Genomic DNA, 20,237 nt, shown 5'->3' with positions numbered 1-20,237 from the left:
AGTGACTTACTTTAGAGTGCAGCGAGGATGAAGATGAGAGACAGAGAACTGCCATTTAAAAAAATCAGATCCTATATTTCTGTCCTCGGGGGGTCCCTGAAAAAGCAGAACTCCAAGCAAGCACAAATGAAGTGCGCACTGTATGTGTGGTTTGCTTTACCTGGTAAATATTTCCTAAGTTTTGTCAGCCAGTCATGTGATCCAGACAGCTCTGCCAGACAGAACAGATTGGTTAGTAACTTTACTTCCCTCCATTTACATAAGTAATAAAGTTTGGTCAGAGACCCCGCCCCTGAACCCGCCTCTTCTCTCTGATCGCTCTCCTCCTGCCAGTAGACTGTCAGAAGGACTCCCAGTGTCGACCTTCCCTCTCCCAGTCTGAGGTTTCCTGGTAGAGGATTATGGTCAGCTAATACAGAGACAGATCCAGGGGATACTACCAGATTTATTATCACCATGGCAGAAAGTCAAATATTGCTTCTGGGACATTCTCTATGAATACAAGAGATGTAATAGCTGCTGCAGACAGTCTGAGACATTGTTTATAAACATTGATCAGACGGGAGATAGAGAGATACAAAGTAACATTGTTTATAAACATTGATCAGACGGGAGATAGAGAGATACAAAGTAACATTGTTTATAAACATTGATCAGACAGGAGATAGAGAGATACAATGTAACATTGTTTATAAACATTGATCAGACAGGGGATAGAGAGATACAAAGTAACATTGTTTATAAACATTGATCAGACAGGGGATAGAGAGATACAAAGTAACATTGTTTATAAACATTGATCAGACAGGGGATAGAGAGATACAAAGTAACATTGTTTATAAACATTGATCAGACAGGGGATAGAGAGATACAAAGTAACATTGTTTATAAACATTGATCAGACAAGAGATAGAGAGATACAAAGTAACATTGTTTATAAACATTGATCAGAGAGGGGATAGAGAGATACAAAGTAACTTTGTTTATAAACATTGATCAGACAGGAGATAGAGAGATACAATGTAACATTGTTTATAAACATTGATCAGACGGGAGATACAAAGTAACATTGTTTATTAACATTGATCAGATGGGAGATAGAGAGATACAAAGTAACATTGTTTATAAACATTGTTCAGAAGAGAGATACAAAGTAACATTGTTTATAAACATTGATCAGACAGGAGATAGAGAGATACAAAGTAACATTGTTTATAGACATTGATCAGACCGGAGATAGAGAGATACAAAGTAACATTGTTTATAGACATTGATCAGACAGGAGATAGAGAGATACAAAGTAATATTGTTTATAGACATTGATCAGACCGGAGATAGAGAGATACAAAGTAACATTGTTTATCTACATTTATCAGACCGGAGATAGAGAAATACAAAGTAACATTGTTTATATTTGATCAGACAGGAGATAGAGAAATACAAAGTAACATTGTTTATAAACATTGATCAGACAGGAGATAGAGAGATACAAAGTAACATTGTTTATAAACATTGATCAGAAGAGAGATACAAAGTAACATTGTTTATTAACATTGATCAGATGGGAGATAGAGAGATACAAAGTAACATTGTTTATAAACATTGATCAGAAGAGAGATACGAAGTAACATTGTTTATAAACATTGATCAGATGGGAGATAGAGAGATACAAAGTAACATTGTTTATAAACATTGATCAGAAGAGAGATACGAAGTAACATTGTTTATAAAAGTGAGTACACCCCTAAGTGACAATGTCCAAATTGGAGCCAATTAGCCATTTTCCCTCCCCGGTGTCACGTGACTCGTTAGTGTTACAAGGTCTCAGGTGTGAATGGGGAGCAGGTGTGTTAAATTTGGTGTTATCGCTCTCACTCTCTCATACTGGTCACTGGAAGTTCAACATGGCACCTCATGGCAAAGAACTCTCTGAGGATCTGAAAAAAAGAATTGTTGCTCTACAAAAGATGGCCTAGGCTATAAGAAGATTGCCAAGACCCTGAAACTGAGCTGCAGCATGGTGGCCAAGACCATACAGTGGTTTAACAGGATAGATTCCACTCAGTACAGGCCTTGCCATGGTTGCCCAAAGAAGTTGAGTGCACGTGCTCAGCGTCATATCCAGAGGTTGTCTCTGGGAAATATATAGATGAAAAGAATAAAATATTTACAAAAATGTGAGGGGTGTACTCACTTTTGTGAGATACTGTATATACGCCTAGAAAGACAATATCACAAAAAGCCTTGTTTGTCCCAAAAAATATATGTAATATTTTGTTACCTAAAGTAATGATAATGTTTTTGCTGAATCTACAAGCCCATAGCAGACATATAAACGTTCTCCATGGGGGGTGTATAGAGGGGAGAGTCTTGTGGTCTGCGAAGCCCTGCCAGAAAACATACACAGGTCAGAGATCTCACTTTACTCCACTGCAGTAAATCAAAACAGCTTAGTCACCTAAGGCTACGTTCACATTTTAGCGTAGCGGACCGCGGGCAGAATCACGCGATCCGGAAATCATTACAAATCGCTGGACGCCTATGCATTGCCGTTGATTTGCAATGGCACCCCAAATGTTGGGCGATGTTGCCGCGATTTCTGTCTGCCGAATCGCAGTAACATCGTGCAAACAAAATCGCGGGTTTTTGGGCGTCATGCAACCCGCGATTTTGTTTGCGCGATGTTACCGCGATCCGGCAGGCGGAAATCGCGGCAACATCGCACAGTGTTTGGGGTGCTATTGCAAATCAACGGCAACGCACAGACGTCCCGCAATTTGCAATGATTTCCGGATCGCGGGCAGAATCGCGGTGTTCTGCCGCGGTCCGCTACGCTAACATGTGAACGTAGCCTTAGGCCCTGTTCACACCTGAGCGTTTTTCAGCTCGTAAAACGCTCATCTCTGAGGCTACGTTCACATCTAGGTGTTGCTATTTTACAGGCGTTTTTTCAGGCGTTTTTATGGGCGTTTTTTCAGGCGTTTTACAGGTGTTTTTGTGCAGGCATTTTTAGGTTGACAAGTGACCAATGGAAAAAAATAACAACGCCTGTAATCTGCCCAAAAAGAAGCTCATGTACTGTTTTGCGCGTCTAGCGTTTTGTTTAAAATGTCAGAACGCTAAGATGTGAACAGTGGCCATTGAAATGAATAGGATTTGTCTTGTTGGACGTTTTTTGAAGCTGATCCTTAGAGCTAAAAAAATTCCCAAAAAACGACCAAGATGTGAATGTAACCTAAGGATCAGCTTCAAAAAACGCCTAACAAGACAAATCCTATTCATTTCAATAGCCCCTGAGCGTTCTGACGTTTTAAGCAAAACGCCAGACGCTCAAAAAAGTACATGAGCTTCTTTTTGGGCAGATTACAGGTGTTTTTATTTTTCTCCATTGGTCACTTGTCAACCTAAAAAAGCCTGTAAAAAGGCCTGTAAAACGCCTGAAAAAAATGCCCATAAAAACGCCTGAAAAAACGCCTGTAAAATAGCAACGCCTAGATGTGACCGTAGCCTTAGAGCTAAAAAACGCCCAAAAACGCCAAGATGTGACCGTAGCCTTACAGCTGAAAAACGCCAAGATGTGACCGTAGCCTTACAGCTGAAAAACGCCAAGATGTGACCGTAGCCTTAGAGGTGAAAAACACCAAAAAACACCAAGATGTGACCGTAGCCTGAAGTCTCAATACGCCCAACAAGCAAAATCCCATTCATTTCAATGGCCCCTGTTCACATATCAGCGTTTTGTTGCCTGAAGCTCGAAAAAGTACATGAGCTTCTTTTTTGGCAGATTACAGGCGTTTTTATTAGAAGTCAATGCCTGCCTCCAAACTCCTGCAAAAAAAAAACGCCTGAATAACCCCCAAAAAAATCGCCTGAAAATGATACGCTCAGGTGTGAATGGAGTAAAACATTCCAGTCCCCTTTATCCCAATTTTGGCATCATGCATTGGAGTAGAGACTGATTGGCTGACAGCTCAGATCTTCCCTCCCCCAGTCTGAGTTCTGTGTGATGGGTGGGGGATCATACCACGAAGAAAGAGTTGGGTAATACTACTGGCTGTAATAAAATATATATTTTAAAACAAAAATACATACCATTCCAAAAGTCCTCATCTTTGTTCAGCCACTCTTGTACTCCAGGCACCCCTGCCAGACAACATAGACAACTTAGTAACATCACTTTTCTCCATTATACATGTAGGGACCCTGCTATAGGCTGGAGTGTAGTTTAGATTTAGTGTAGCCAGCCTGAGCTATGTTTATGTTATCTGGGTTTTTCCGTTTTCTCCTAAAACCGAGGACATTTTGGCTTCTACCTGTTCCTGGAGACTGTTCTCCACTAAAGAGAGTGAGAAGATACAATCTATGGGGTTATGAATATGTGGTCCACCTTGGCCAATCACTGAGTAGTTTATGCCAGTGATTTGGGCTGGGAAGAGGACAAATATCTAGGGAAAACTTTTAGATTGGCGTTTTTTATTTTCCAGGCTTTGCCTAGAGAGAAGGTAGTGCTGGAAGGTTCTTTGCCTCTCAGGCCTGCTGCCTGGGGAGGATTTAAACTGGGGAGGTCCAGTTCAAGCTTCTAAAGCCTCGTACACATGCACCGATTGTTGGCCGACCGATCGGCCGTCTTTTGTCCAGTGTTGGTTGAAATGTGCTCTAGACTTGCACTGGACTTTTGTTGGCCAACAAAAACCAACTTCAGAAGTGATGTCATGTGCTGGTTTACTTTCCGTGTGTTTTTTCTTCTCTGAGCATGCCCAGTCTTGCTCATCAGATTTTTGTCTGCCGAAATCTGTACTGACTGACGAACGATCGGCCGTTCTGTTGACGGCCAACAAAAATTTTATAGCATGCACACCAGATTTTATTCGGCCGAAAAGTCGCAGTCGGTTGTCGGAAGCATCATACTAACAAGCCGACAATCGGCCGATCGGACGTTGGCCGAAAATTCACAGCCAACAATCGGTGCGTGTGTATGAGGCTTTAGATCCCTTGAGTGTTCAAGTATTCAGTACATACGCCACTCCTAGGAGAAGTGCATAGTCCCTTGGTCTGTTGGAACTTTCATCTGTATCTGTAGACCATCAACAGGGTAGAGGTATGGATGAGGCAACTGAATGGATGAACAGGAAAAGGGACTGAGACTGGAACCTCTGCAGATCCCTCAGAAGATCTGGGTAGGATCACCTCAATGTGGAAGAAAATGAGTAGCAGGACGCTGAGGTCCGTACTAAATTAAAAAAACGTTATTAAAAAAAAGCAGCACGCTTACATAGAAGTGAGCATGAAACAGCATGGATAGGGAACACCTGGGACCAAGCAGCTGTGATCAGTGTGAGGCTGTAGTCTTCACTGAGTAAAACAGAGACTGAGGATGACAGGGAGTCAGCCAGCTCCAAGTATGTTTATTGGCAGTGGCGTTTTAGGCTGCACACACAGCTGTCAAAATGCCTGGTGGATGTCGGCAGAGGAGGTGTGCATGACGCGTTTCCAGGGACTTGCCCTCTTCTTCAAATGCATGGACTGTGAAAGGAAGTGATGGACTTATAAAGTCAAAATTGCAGGAAGGGGAGGCACATGGGAGGGGAAGGAGGGAGAAAGCTGCACTGATACATAGAGCTAGAAGGACGTGAGGGGGAGGAAAGTGGGAGGGGAGAGAAAATCACAGAAGACATAGCTGAGCCATTAACCCTTGGCTTGTAGATTGTCAGTATCAGGGAATACGGTGTTACTACTGGAAACAGGGAGTAAAACAAGAAAATGAAATAAATACTGTAGCTGCACTGTAAATAAAAGGATAAAGTATTACATTACAATATTATCATTACTATTACTAGAGATATATTCATATATGATTAAAAATGGATATATATATTGGCAATAAAGATGTATATAAGACAAATATATAGTAAAAAAAAAAAAGTTATTATTTATTTATTTTGCTATATATTTGTCTTATATACATCTTTATTACCAATATATATATACATTTTTAATCATATATGAATATATCTCTAGTAATAGTAATGGTAACATTGTAAAGTAATACTTGATCCTTTTATTTACAGTGCAGCTATTTTATTTCATTTTGTTGTTTTACTCCCTGTTTCCAGCTTTCTCCCTCCTTTCCCTCCCATGTTCCTGGCTTTCCTGCCATTTTGCCTTTATAAGTCCATCACTTCCTTTCACTGTCCATGCATTTGAAGAAGAGGGCAAGTCCCTGGAAACGCGTCATGCACACTCCCTCTCCTGACATCCACCAGGCATTTTGACAGTTGTCATCCTAGAATGTCGCTGCCAATACCCATACTTGGAGCTGGCTGACTCCCTGTCATCTTCAGTCTCTGTTTTGCTCAGTGATGTCTACAGCCTCACAATGATTACAGCTGCTTGGTTCCAGGTGTTCCCTTTCCATGCTGTTTCAGACTAACTTCTATATAAAGCAGGATACACACTATCCAACTTTTGTGGTTAGATTTCCTTCAGATTTACCTTTTCTATGTAGTGCAAGGGCCTGCCAGATTGCATACAAATTGAAAGTGTTTAGGTTTGACCTCATATTATCTGGTTTTGGTAAGTCTAAAGGAAAAAGTCTTCAGAAAATCTTATAGTGTGTATGGCCCATTAGGGTCCTTTCACACGGTCCGTCTCCGTAGGCGGACTCCGTGCTGCTCAGCGGGGGATCGATACACTGATCCCCGTTGAGCAGGCAGGTGACAGCTCCCTCTCCGCTCTGTGTGTGGAGAGGGAGGTGTCAGAGCCCCATGCATCTCTATGGGGAAATCGGATTAAAACAGACCGCCTGTACGCTCTCATCCGATCCCATCCAAACCGATCCCCTGGATGGATGGAAAATAGGGTTTCCATCCGTCTGGATTTCATGGACAGGATCCGATGCAGATGGCAGCGGGTGTCAGCAGACTTGTCACCGCTGACATCCGCTGCCCCATAGAGATACATGGAGGATTCGATCAGATCCGCCTAAAAAACTGGCAGGCAGATATGATCGGATCATATGTGTGAAAGGAACCCAAGTGTGCTGCTTATTTTAATAAAGTGTTTTTAATTTCATACTGACCTCAGCGCCCTGCTATTCGTTTTCTTCATAGATCCCTTGCCTGGGAGAGGAAAATAAAGATGAAGAAGAATTCTGATAAATCAATTGCATGTTTTCAGTTCAAAGGTCCACTAATATCAAAAGAGGTTTGAGCTCAAAGATGCAATTCTATCAGTTGCTGGTCTGGACTCAAATATTCCTCCGCTGGGGAGGAAGGGCGACGCCTTTAGCTCCGTGTAACACATACTGCCGCTCCCTGTGACCCTGTCTGCCGCTGGGGAGTAGAACCGACTGTCTCTATTCCCAATAACTCCTGCTGTACCGGGGGATCTGTGCCAGCTGCCCAGCCTCCCTGTAGGGCCGGTAGAGAGACCTTGGTCCCATATTCACCTGCCATCAGTGGGTCTTCCCAGTACCACCAGTCTGTAAGGTCTCTCCAACTGAAGGGTTGTAGGTCTGGATCTGCCACGCAGCACTCCAGCTCTGCTTGCAGGGTAGATTGGGGCGGAATGGAGCAGAGCAGGCGTTGGTAGTCCTGCTCCAGTTCCCACTCCATTCTGACTAGGTGAATCAGGTCTGACCCCAGGTCATTCGCTCCAGGGAGACCCAATAGGGCTTCCCTGGTGTGGTGGATTTCCCAGCGCCGAAACTCTGCTGGACATCCAAAGTCATTGCTCTCCTCAAATGCCTCCCACAGCAAGCCCGGGCCACTATAGTCCTCACCTTCTGGCATCTTGTTGTCAGCCATCCAGTGGTTGTGCCGGGGTGGCGTACCAATTTAGTGCCTGGTCAGCTTCATCCAGTCACAACTCCTTCCAAATCAGATCCCACCGCTGCCACCAATGTAACGGATCATCCGGCACCCCGACTTGGTACCTCCGTTGACGGATGCTCCTAGTGCTTTCCGAGGACTCCAAGCACTCCACCAGACACCATAGCCACCTCAGACCCCACGAACCGCCGCAGCTTGGTTGGGGTGTCACCGCCTCCTACCCACCCTGGACCTACGGCAAGGCTCCAGGCTCCAGTGGGTGAACCTCTCTTTCCCCAGAGAGGGCAGCAGGCACAGGTACAAGCTCTTACAAGAGCTTAGTGATTATCCAAGGGTGTATGAAGGGCATAGCAATCCCTTGTAGCAGGTTCCCCCAATGAGAGACAGGACTCTAGATTCAGGGTGAAGTAGAACTCAAACTTTAATGGTACAGCTGCTCTTTTTAATGCAGTTTTCCCCCACAAGGTTACTGTCCAGGTGGACCTTGTTGGGGACAGGACATGACATTCACATTCCAATAGAAACAGGGTTTTACACTCAGTCATTCCCATACAGTGTACACAATCCCTCCCCTCTGGCTGATTACAGTATCATATGCAGATGAAAGTGTATACAGAAACGAATTATCTAGCCATCTGGACAGAATGTGGGGTCATTAACATTTAAAAATGGGACAGGCACAATTCACATTCCATTTCAATACACAAACAATAGGGAAGTCTACCAATGACAGTCTGTGTGTCTCTCACAGACAAGCACGGAATACACATTATCTAGAAGTCAGACTTCATGGCAATGGTCTATAACAGTCTAAGTCTCCCAGTGTAAAGTGGGAATAAATCTTCATATTTCTATATGAAGATATTGCTGACAAATATTACTGTCCCATCTGAAGCAATTCAAACCATTAATTATCTATCTGCTCCTCACCTCCAGTGACGGTGAATACTGTCACACACATGACTTGTTCACCAACCCATTTTGATCTTGCTGATTAGGTAGGAATGGAACATTGGTCACCCCCTGTCCAATTTGCTTGTCCTTTTGTCAGCAAGCTCCCAGTATAAGAATGTAGCCCCGTGCTCACAGTGCAGACCCCCCCCCCCAGTGTGAGTTTTGTTCTGCTGGAGATCACAGGAAGCAAATACAGAGACAGGCTCTGGTACTAGTGTTAGCTGTTTTAAAATACACATATTAAACCATACATACCGTTGAAAATATCTGTCATTTTGTCCTTCCATGCTTGGGATCCAGGTTTATCTGTAAGACAACACAGAGAGGTCAGCACCCTCACTTTCACTGTTGATGAGCTCATTACACCCACTGTTAGAATACCACCCGAAGCAATGTAGTCCTCACCTCCCACCATTGCCGGGACACGGCCATCCAGCGCCAGATGCCAAACTGCACCCCCCTCCCCCATTCATGATGTGCAAGCTTAGGGGATCCTATGCCCACCAGTCACTTACTTGATAAAATTACTTCCACTGTCATTACTGCTGTCAGCTTTGAAACAGATGGAAGCCGCCACCCGTCCCTATAGTAAACCAATGCGCCAAGGGGAACTAAAGATGATGCACAAGAAAGCCTGCAAACAGTTTGCTGAAGACAAACAGACTAAGGGCATGGATTACTGGATCCATGTCCTGTGGTCTGTTGAGACCAAGAAAAATGTATTTGGTTCAGATGGTGTCAAGCGTGTGTGGCAGCAACCAGGTGAGGAGTACAAAGACAAGTGTGTCTTCCCTACAGTCAAGCATGGTGGTGGGAGTGTCATGGTCTGGGGCTGCATGAGTGCTGCCGGCACTGGGGAGCTACAGTTCATTGAGGGAACCATGAATGCCAACATCTACTGTGACATACTGAAGCAGAGTATGATCCCCTCCCTTCAGAGACTGGGCCACAGGGCAGCATTCCAACATGACAAACACACCTCCAAGGCGACCACTGCCTTGTTAAAGAAGCTGAGGTGAGGTGAGGTGAGGTGAGGTGATGGACTGGCCAAGCATGTCTCCAGACCTAAAATCTACTGAGCATCTGTGGGGCATCCTCAAATGGAAGGTGGAGAAGGTCTATAACATCCACCAGCTCTGTGATGTCATCATGGAGGAGTGGAAGAGGACTCCAGTGGCAACCTGTGAAGCTCTGGTGAACTCCATGTCCAAGAGGGTTAAGGCAGTGCTGGAAAATAATGGTGGCCACACAAAATATTGACACTTTGGACCCAATTTGACATTTTAACTTAGGGGTGTACTCACTTTTGTTGCCAGTGGTTTAGACATTAATGGCTGTGTGTTGAGTTATTTTGAGGGGACAGGAAATTTACACTGTTATACAAGCTGTACACTCACTACTTTACATTGTAGCAAAGTGTCATTTCTTCAGTGTTGTCACATGAAAAGATAGAATAAAATATTTACATTAATGTGAGGGGTGTACTCACTTTTGTGAGATACTGTATACACACACATACTCTTATAAATACAGTATTTCACAGAAGTGAGTACACCCCTCACATTTTTGTAAATATTTTATTGTATCTTTTGATGTAGCAACACAGCCATTAATGTGTAAGCCGCTGGCAACAAAAGTGAGTACACCCCTAAGTGACAATGTTCAAATTGCGCCCAAAGTGTCAATATTTTGTGTGGCCACCATTATTTTCCAGAACTGCCTTAACCCTCTTGGGCATGGAGTTCACCAGAGCTTCACAGGTTGCCACTGGAGTCCTCTTCCACTCCTCCATGAAGACATCACAGAACTGGTGGATGTTAGAGACCTTGCGCTCCTCCACCTTCCGTTTGAGGATGCCCCACAGATGCTCAATAAGGTTGAGGTCTGGAGACATGCTTGGCCAATCCATCATTTGCAACTTTGTGGCAAAAGGCTTTTAATATTGATATACCGTGTGTAAAGTTACTGTATGCACCTGGGGGGGAAGAATATGCATGCAGTAGAGGGCAGTAGAACTAGGGGAATCCATAGCAGAGAAGGATCTGGGGGAATCCATAGCGGAGAAGGATCTGGGGGAATCCATAGCAGAGAAGGATCTGGGTGTTCTGGTAGATCCTAAGCTTAATAATAGCATGAAATGCCAAACTGCGGTTTCCAAAGCAAGCAAAGTCCTTTCTTGTATTAGGAGAGGTATGGACTCCAGAGAGAGAGATGTAATTTTGCCCCTGTAGAAATCATTAGTAAGACCTCATCTGGAATATGCAGTTCAGTTTTGGGCACCAGTTCTTAAAAAGGATATCGGGGAACTGGAGAAAGTGCAGAGAAGGGCAACCAAACTGATAAGAGGCATGGAGGAGCTCAGCTATGAGAAAAGATTAGAGGAACTGAATTTATTCTCTCTTGAGAAGAGGGGATTAAGGGAGGATATGATCACCATGTATAAATATATAAGGGATCCATATAGTGACTGGTGTTGAGTTGTTCACTTTAAAGTCAACACAGAGGACAAGGGGGGCACTCTTTACGTCTAGAGGAAAACAGATTTTGTCTCCAAATACGGAAAGGTTTCTTCACCGTAAGAGCTGTGAAAATGTGGAATAGACTCCCTCCAGAGGTGGTTCTGGTCAGCTCAGTAGATTGCTTTAAAAAAGGCCTGGATTCTTTCCTGGGTGTACATAATATAACTGGGTACTAATATTTATAGGTAAAGTTGATCCAGGGAATATCCGATTGCCTCTCGGGGGATCAGGAAGGAATTTTTTTCCCCTGCTGTAGTAAATTGGATCATGCTTTGCTGGGTTTTTTCCGCCTTCTTCTGGATCAACTGCGGGTATAGGATTGTGTATATGGGATTGTATGGTTGGGTTTTCATTACTGTTTTTTTTTTATGTTTTTTATTGGTTGAGCCAGATAGACTTGTGCCTTTTTTCAACCTGACTAACTGTTACTGTCACCTTTACCCTCAGCTTATTTAGCAAGGCAGTGGTTGTCTTGGCTAGACTGTAGGCAAGACACACTTGTCTTTGTACTCCTCACCTGGTTGCCACTGCACACGCTTGACATCATCTGAACCAGATACGTTTATCTTGGTCTCATCAGACCACAGGACATGGTTCCAGTACTCCGTGTCCTTAGTCTGCTTGTCCTCAGCAAACTGTTTTTAGGCTTTCTTGTACATCATCTTTAGAAGAGGCTTCCTTCTGGGACGACAGCCAATTTGATGCAGTGTGCAGCGTATGGTCTGAGCACTGACAGGCTGACCCCCCCACCCCTTCAACCTCTGCAGCAATGCTGGCAGCACTCATACATCCATTTCCCAAAGACAACCTCTGGATATGACACTGAGCACGTGCACTCAACTTCTTTGGTGGACCATGGCGAGGCCTGTTCTGAGTGGAACCTCTCCTGTTAAACCGCTGTATGGTCTTGGCCACCGCAGTGCTGTATCTTGGCCTAGGCCAACAAGGCCCAGGCCTAAGGCAGCACTTTGCTGGGGGGCAGCAAAAAAGCTGATGGGCACTAATAGACTGCACTGATGGCCAATGATGAGGCAGGACTGGTAGGGCTTCACTGATAGGGCTGCACTGATAAGGCAGCACTGATGGACCCTCATATGTTGGTTGCATTGATAGGTTGCACTAATGGGCACTGAGAGGCTGTACTGGTGGCCGCTGATGGGGCTGTACGGATGGCCACTGATGAGGCCGCACTGATATGCTGCACTGATGGGCAGTAATAAGGCTGCACTGATGGGCACTGATGTAGCTGAACTTATGGGAACTGATGAGGCTGCACTGATAGATGTGGTTGTGGTCTGTGGTTTACAGATGGCAGTGTGGGTCATAAACATGAAAGGGTTTGGCCTTTACAAGAAGGGGTGGGTCATATTTAAATTAGGGGTGCCCAAGTTTAGTCAGGCCTAGGGCAGCACAAAACCTAAATACGCCACTGGGCCACCGTGCTGCAGCTCAGTTTCAGGGTCTTAGTAATCTTCTTATAGCCTAGGCCATCTTTATGTAGAGCAACAATTCTTTTTTTTTTTCGATCTTCGGGGTGTTCTTTGCCATGAGGTGCCATGTTGAACTTCCAGTGACCAGTATGAGAGAGTGAGAGCGATAACACCAAATTGAACACACCTGCTCCCCATTCACACCTGAGACCTTGTAACACTAACGAGTCACATGACACCGGGGAGGGAAAATGGCTAACTGGGCCTAATTTGAACATTTCCACTTAGGGGTGTACTCACTTTTGTTACCAGCGGTTTAGACATTAATGGCTGTGTGTTGAGTTATTTTGAGGGGACAGCAAATTTACACTGTTATACAAGCTGTACACTCACTACTTTATATTGTAGCAAAGTGTCATTTCTTCAGTGTTGTCACATGAAAAGATAGAATAAAATATTTACAAAAATGTGAGGGGGGTGCACTTACTTTTGTGAGATACTGTACATGTAAAGAAATATTTAAAAATTTATTCAACCATATAAATTACTGCTTAGTGACTGAGGATAAAACAAATGTTAAAGTAACATTAAATTTATTTTTTTTTTTTTTTGTTCTCCTTCAATACCGGGCACTTTCTCCCCCTTCCTGCCCAGGCCAATTTTCAGCTTTCAGCGCTGTCGCACTTTGACAATTGCGCGGTCATACAATACTGTACCCATATGGCATTTTTATCATTTTTTTTCACACAAATAGAGATTTCTTTTGGTGGTATTTAATTACCACTGGGTTTTTTTTTTTTTTTTTGCTAAATAAATGAAAAAAGACCAAATATTTGGGGGGGAAAAGGTGTTTTTCTTAGTTTCTGTTATAGAATTTTGCAAATAAATAATCTTTCTTCATAAATTTTGGCCAAAATGTATTCTACTACATTTCTTTGGTGAAAATAACCCAAATCAGTTTATATTATTTAGTATATAGGAAAGTTAAAGAGTCCACAAACTATGGTATTAATCTGAAAATTGACCAATCCTGATGAATTTCATTGGCAACCTGAATTTTACTGAATAAAATTGATTCATTCAGTGTGTATAGTGGTAATTCGAAGTGATTGGCCATTCCACATAATAGAAAAGGCAGAGGGCTCGAAGGGATTAATTTCCCAATGTTATAATATGTTGCCATTCGAGTTCCACAAGGGTCATCCCAACAAGGCGATTTCGGGATGGGAGGGTGATCTGGGTCCGATATTTGCTGACCAGTGGGAGGAAGTTCTTCGATCGAGGCACAGAGGATATCTCAGCTATACATTCTGTTAAGAGTTCATTATACTCCCCTGAGGCTCCAAAGGATGGGATATGGAACAGCGTCACTATGTCCTAGATGTCAAAGGGATAGGTGTGACTTAATTCATCTCCTATGGAGATGTCCCAAGCTCCACCTTTACTGGACTCAGATCTTGGACACGCTTTACTTGGAGTAAGAACTCCAGTGGACCCTAAATGCTGTCTATTAAATATCTTAGAAGAGGTGGTCGAGTTAAAGCATATCAGGTTGGCGGTTAGTAGGGCTCTATTTCATGCTAGGCGATTAATCCTAATAATGTGTGTAGCACTGCCCCCTAGGGAGCTGCTGAGAATTACACTTCTTGGATTCCCCTGGGTTACCCGTAGCAACAGTCTGTAGAAACCTGTCCCTTTAAATACTTGGCTCAGTCCAGGGGATTTTTTTTTGTTTTTTATGTTTTTATTGGAACTTGGATGGGAGAAGGGAATGAGTGGGATACTCCAACTTGAACAATGCAAAATTCATGAGGACAACTGACTGTAGAATGCGACAAGGGTGCTGCTTCACCTTGCCACTGAAGTGAAGATAAAGAATATGTACTCGTGTTTAGGTTACTCTTCAGGGTTTAACTTGGCACCCCCTTTCTCACTGATTGTGCGCTGACCTTCTGTCCACTGATACCCTACTAGAGTGGTCCCCTTCCTGGGAAGACCCCTGGCAAGCTTCCCGGTACTCACAGACTCTGTTTTTCCTTAGGTCGCTCTGCCTCCAACTCCCTTGTCAGCATCCACTGGACCTCCTGGCTCAGCACCACACTTCTGGACCACAAGGCCGACCGCCTGTGAGCACCTTCCTCAGCAACAGGAGGAGAGACAGCCGTCACCCTTCTCCTGGGACCTGGCTTCCCGCCCGAAGACGCCCTGTCACATGTGCCCCTGGCTTTTATGACATATCCCAGGATGCACCAAAGCAAAAAAGCCTGTGTGTCACTGACTGGGTTTCCTCCACTGTCCAACAGGACCCCCTATTGGATACAGTAGGGACACTCCCACAGCCCAGATGAATCACCCGCTGGACACATGCAACAGGCATAACTACAGATCAGGCTCCCCTGCTTCAGAGCAAACTATTATTTTTCCTAGCACCTACCTAGGAGGTGCTACATGTGGAAATCTTTTGACCCCCCCCCCCCCCCTCACATAAAACATGGATATCAGCTGTGGGAGATGCTATACCCTTAGAACATCACATATTTATTAGATGTGGGTGTCCGGGTAAATTTGAAAAGTTATGGGGCATGTGGCTGGACACTCCTGGCCTTGGTCCACAGGAACTGACAGTTCAAAGCGGGGTTCACATTTTGCATAATGCGCGGGATAATGGGAGTAACGCTGGATAAGGTGATAAGAATGGCGTATGAGGTGGGCAGAAGGAATGGAGGTTGATGTACTGCTAATACTTCGGATCAATAATGTGTAGGCTTAGTTCTTAAAAGATATGTTTATTACTGTAAAATGTGGAAATAATTTGTATGCAATGTATCGGACTGTCATGTTGCTGGTTCTTTATTGTTTGTCTTTTTGTTTTCATAATAAACTTTTTCTGATTAAAAAAAAAGAAGTGATTGGCCACAGCTAATCACATGATACAGATGGGTTGTGATTGGCCCTGTCTGTACCATGTGATCACTGTGACCAATCACATCTAGAAACACAATTATACACAATGGATGGCATGAATCAAAGCCATTCATCGTTTACAATGGTCATGTGATCTGCTGTGATTGTTTACAGCAATCACATGCTAATGACAGCAGATTGGTACACTTATCTGTCATCTGCTGTATCAGGAGGACACAGCCGGTCACAGATCAGGCCGCGCACGAGTGCCCTGATTACAATGCAGCCCCAACAGTGCCCATCAGTGATGCCACTCTGTGCCCATCAGTTACACCAGTCTGTTCCCATCAGTGACACCAGGCTGTGCCCATCAGTGAGGCCAATCTGTGCCCATCAGTTATGCCAATCAGTGCTACCTTTCAGTGCCCATCAGTGCCACCTATTAGCGCTACCTATCAGTGCCCATCAGTGCTGCCTATCAGTGCCGCCTATCAGAGCTTATTAGTGCTGCATATCAGTGCTGCCTATTTATTTATTTTTTATCTATTTCTACACATTTTTGTTTGTTTACATCTTTCTCTCCTGCAATGAGAGGAAGATACAATGTATCTTTCCCTTTATTCAGAAGAGAAAAAAAAAACAGGGGAGGGGCTGCACAGTGACTGATCGCCGTGATAGCCAATCAGAGGCTATGACAGCAATCTGATGACTGGGAAGAGGAAGCCCCATGTCCTGATGCATTGTGTGCAGTGCACTCCCAGCACAAACAATGGTAATGCAGATGGGGAAATTAGGATCACATGTGCCTCAGTTTTACATGTGGCTTATTGAGGCTCAGATTCACAGGTGGCACATGAAGGGTTAATGGTGTTTTCATGCTGTGTATTCTTCTCTATTTCTCATGTAGCTATCCTTGATTCATAGTCATAACATCTTGTTTGTTCAGATATACAGTATGTCTGACTCTGCAGAAATTGTTTCATATGAGAATATAAGTCTGTTATGGGAATACTCTAATTTGGGTAGTATGCCAAAAAGTATCATGTGATCATGAGTCACACTGAAGCCAAGCCCCTTATTGTGAAATTAATTTGTCTGTTGTTCTAACTGTATATATGCTCGAGACATTTCCTGTAATAAATGAACATGCTCTGACTCTACCCTCGTGTATGTCTCTGTGTGTTCCCAAATATTCGTAGGGAGTCCATCTAGCCATCCGGTTCAAAAGTCCCTAACAGCTCATGGAGGCTCAGTATCATAGAGGGCTCATGGAGACACAGTATCACCTGTGGTTCATGTAGGCTCAATATCACATGTGGCTCATTGAGTTTCAGTATCGCATGTGGCTCATAGAGGCTCAGTATCACATGTGGAAAATAGAGGCTCGGTATCACTTGTAGCTCCTCATGGAGGCCCAGTATTGCATGGGGCTCATCACGGAGGCTCAGTATCACATGTGAATCATAGAGGTCAAGTATCCCATATGACTCATGGAGGCTCGATATCACATGAGGCTAATTGAGGCTCAGTATCACATGAGGCTAATTGAGGCTCAATATCCCATGTGGCTCATGGAGACTCAGTATCACATGAGGCTAATTGAGGCTCAGTATCCCATATGGCTCATGGAGACTCAGTACCGCATGGGGCTCATTAAGGCTTTTTAATAAACATGTGACTCATGGAGGCTTGTATCACATGTGACTCATGGAGGCTCGATATCACATGTGGCTCAATGAGTCTCACGTGTGGATCATGGAGACCCAGTATCAACATATGTCTCTGTGAGGCTCAGTATAACATGTGGCTCATGGAGGCTCAGTATAGCATGGGGCTCATTAAGGCTTATTAATAAACATATGGCTCATAGAGGCTCAGTATCACTTGTGACTCATGGAGGCCAAGTATCACATGGGACTCATGGAGGCTCAATATCACACGTGACTCATGGAGGCTCAATATCACATGTGGCTCAGGGAGGCTCGGTATCACATGTGGCTCATGGAGGCTCCGTGTCACATGTGGCTCATGAAGGCTTAGTCAGCATCACATGGAGCTCATGGAGGCTCAGTCAGTATCACATGTGACTCATGAAGGCTTGGTATCACATGGAGGCTCATGGAGGCTCAGTATTAACAAGTGGGAATTACTTAGGACAGTCTGCATGCAAATACTAGGAATTCCCACTGCTCCAGTCTGACACCCACCCATTAAGGCATTATGATATTTGCATAACTCCTCCCAAGAGCCCACCCACTGCTTGCATCAGGACTGAGGGCTCTTGAGAAAAGCACCGAGGCCGGGTGCTGGGATGTTTTAATAAGGATATGCACAGCCCCTTCCTCCAGCTTTAATCTCCATGCATTGCATAGAGAAGCACAGAGACCTAGTAATGATGTCACTGAGTCTAACATATGATATGCAATGAAAATCAATTTTTTTTTTATGAAGTCATTGTTATGCTAATAAGGGGGCGGGGAAGGTGAATTATAAGCAGAATGACCCAAGGCTTTAAAGAAACTTACCTGGAAGAGCAGATAAGAGGGCTGATATGTAGAGGGGGGTTTCTATTGGACAAGAGTAAATCTCAAATTTCTGGCTCCTTCTTTGTCCTGATCTCTTCTTTGCCTCACATTTGAGTTCCTGGGACTTCATAGTAAAGCTGACATTGTTCATTGTGGGGAATAATGAACAGATTGTTTCTTTGTTATGACACCATAAACGGATTTCCTTCTCATAATCTTCATTCCGGTGCCAATCGCTACATTTGACGTCCCTCGTCCCCCTGAGACACTTTATAGAACCTCCGTCGGATAGTCCTGAAAAGGGACATTAGGTTCACATGTGATATAACGCAGTGCAGTTCATAGCATTTCTGAAGTGTGGTCACCACAGACTGCAGCCATCTGAAGGCGGTGGAGGAAATTAGTATTACAAAATCACCAAAAATAAGATATAGGGGTTACAGTATCTGACAAAAGTGAGTACACCCCTCACATTTCTGTAAATATTTTATTCTATCTTTTCATGTGACAACACTGAAGAAATGACACTTTGCTACAATTTAAAGTAGTGAGTGTACAGCTTGTATAACAGTGTAAATTTGCTGTCCCCTCAAAATAACTCAACACACAGCCATTAATGTCTAAACCGCTGGCAACAAAAGTGAGTACACCCCTAAGTGACAATGTTCAAATTGGGCTCAATTAGCCATTTTTCCTCCCCGGTGTCATGTGACTCGTTAGTGTTACAAGGTCTATGGTGTGAACGGGGAGCAGGTGTGTTAAATTTGGTGTTATCGCTAACACTCTCTCATACTGGTCACTGGAAGTTCAACATGGCACCTCATGGCAAAGAACTCTCTGAGGATCTGAAAAAAAAGAATTATTGCTCTATATAAAATGGCTTAGGGTATAAGAAGATTGCCAAGACCCTGAAACTGAGCTGCAGCACGGTGGCCAAGACCATACAGCGGTTTAACAAGGACATGTTCCACTCAGAACAGGCCTCACCATGGTCAACCAAAGAAGCTAAATGCACGTGCTCAGCATCATATCCAGAGGTTGTCTTTGGGAAATAGATGTATGAGTGCTCCCAGCATTGCTGCAGAGGTTGAAGGAGTGGGGGAGGGGTCAGCCTGTCAGTGCTCAGACCATACGCCGCACACTGCATCAAATTGGTCTGCATGGCTGTCATCCCAGAAGGAAGCCTCTTCTAAAGATGATGCACAAAAAAGCCCGCAAACAGTTTGCTGAAGACAAGCAGACTAAGGACATGGATTACTGGAACCATGTCCTGTGGTCTGATGAGACCAAGATAAACTTATTTGGTTCGGATGGTGTCAGGCGTGTGTGGTGGCAACCAGGTGAGGAGTACAAAGTCTTGCCTACACTCAAGCATGGTGGTGGGAGTGTCATGGTCTGGGGCTGCATGAGTGCTGCCGGCACTGGGGAGCTACAGATCATTGAGGGAACCATGAATGCCAACATGTACTGTGACATACTGAAGCAGAGCATGATCCCCTCCCTTCAAAGACTGGGCCACAGGGCAGTATTCCAACATAACGACCCCAAATACACCTCCAAGACGACCACTGCCATGCTAAAGAAGCTGAGGGTAAAGGTGATGGACTGACCAAGCATGTCTCCAGACCTAAACCCTATTGAGCATCTGTGGGGCATCCTCAAATGGAAGATGGAGGAGCGCAAGGTCTCTAACATCCACCAGCTCTGTGATGTCATCATGGAGGAGTGGAAGAGGACTCCAGTAGCAACCTGTGAAGCTCTGGTGAACTCCATGCCCAAGAGGGTTAAGGCAGTGCTGGAAAATAATGGTGTCCAAACAAAATATTGACACATTGGGCCCAATTTGGACATTGTCACTTAGGGGTGTACTCACTTTTGTTGCCAGCGGTTTAGACATTAATGGCTGTGTGTTGAGTTATTTTGAGGGGACAGCAAATTTACACTGTTATACAAGCTGTACACTCACTACTTTACATTGTAGCAAAGTGTCATTTCTTCAGTGTTGTCACATGAAAAGATGGAATAAAATATTTACAAAAATGTGAGGGGTGTACTAACTTTTGTGAAATACTGTAT

At 44.1% G+C, this 20,237-nt stretch overlaps 1 protein-coding gene and 1 long non-coding RNA gene across 3 annotated transcripts in view; both read right to left on the bottom strand.

Moving 5' to 3' along the window:
* Window positions 1-20,237, bottom strand: part of LOC309562040 (uncharacterized protein) — a 172,081-nt gene that overhangs the window by 66,042 nt on the left and 85,802 nt on the right. The gene's annotated exons all lie outside the window — the stretch shown is intronic.
* LOC309562081 lies at window positions 178-18,300 on the bottom strand. Its single transcript, XR_014225621.1, has 3 exons — window positions 18,162-18,300; window positions 4,093-4,143; window positions 178-211 (listed from the first exon to the last, which is right to left on the bottom strand). It is a non-coding gene; the product is annotated as an uncharacterized lncRNA (long non-coding RNA).

Source organism: Pelophylax lessonae (genome assembly GCF_965119305.1).
Source record: "Pelophylax lessonae genome assembly, chromosome: 1".
In the NCBI taxonomy this organism is placed as follows: domain Eukaryota; kingdom Metazoa; phylum Chordata; class Amphibia; order Anura; family Ranidae; genus Pelophylax; species Pelophylax lessonae.
Note: the sequence above shows the minus strand (reverse complement) of the source record. Positions and strands in the feature narration are given on the sequence as shown.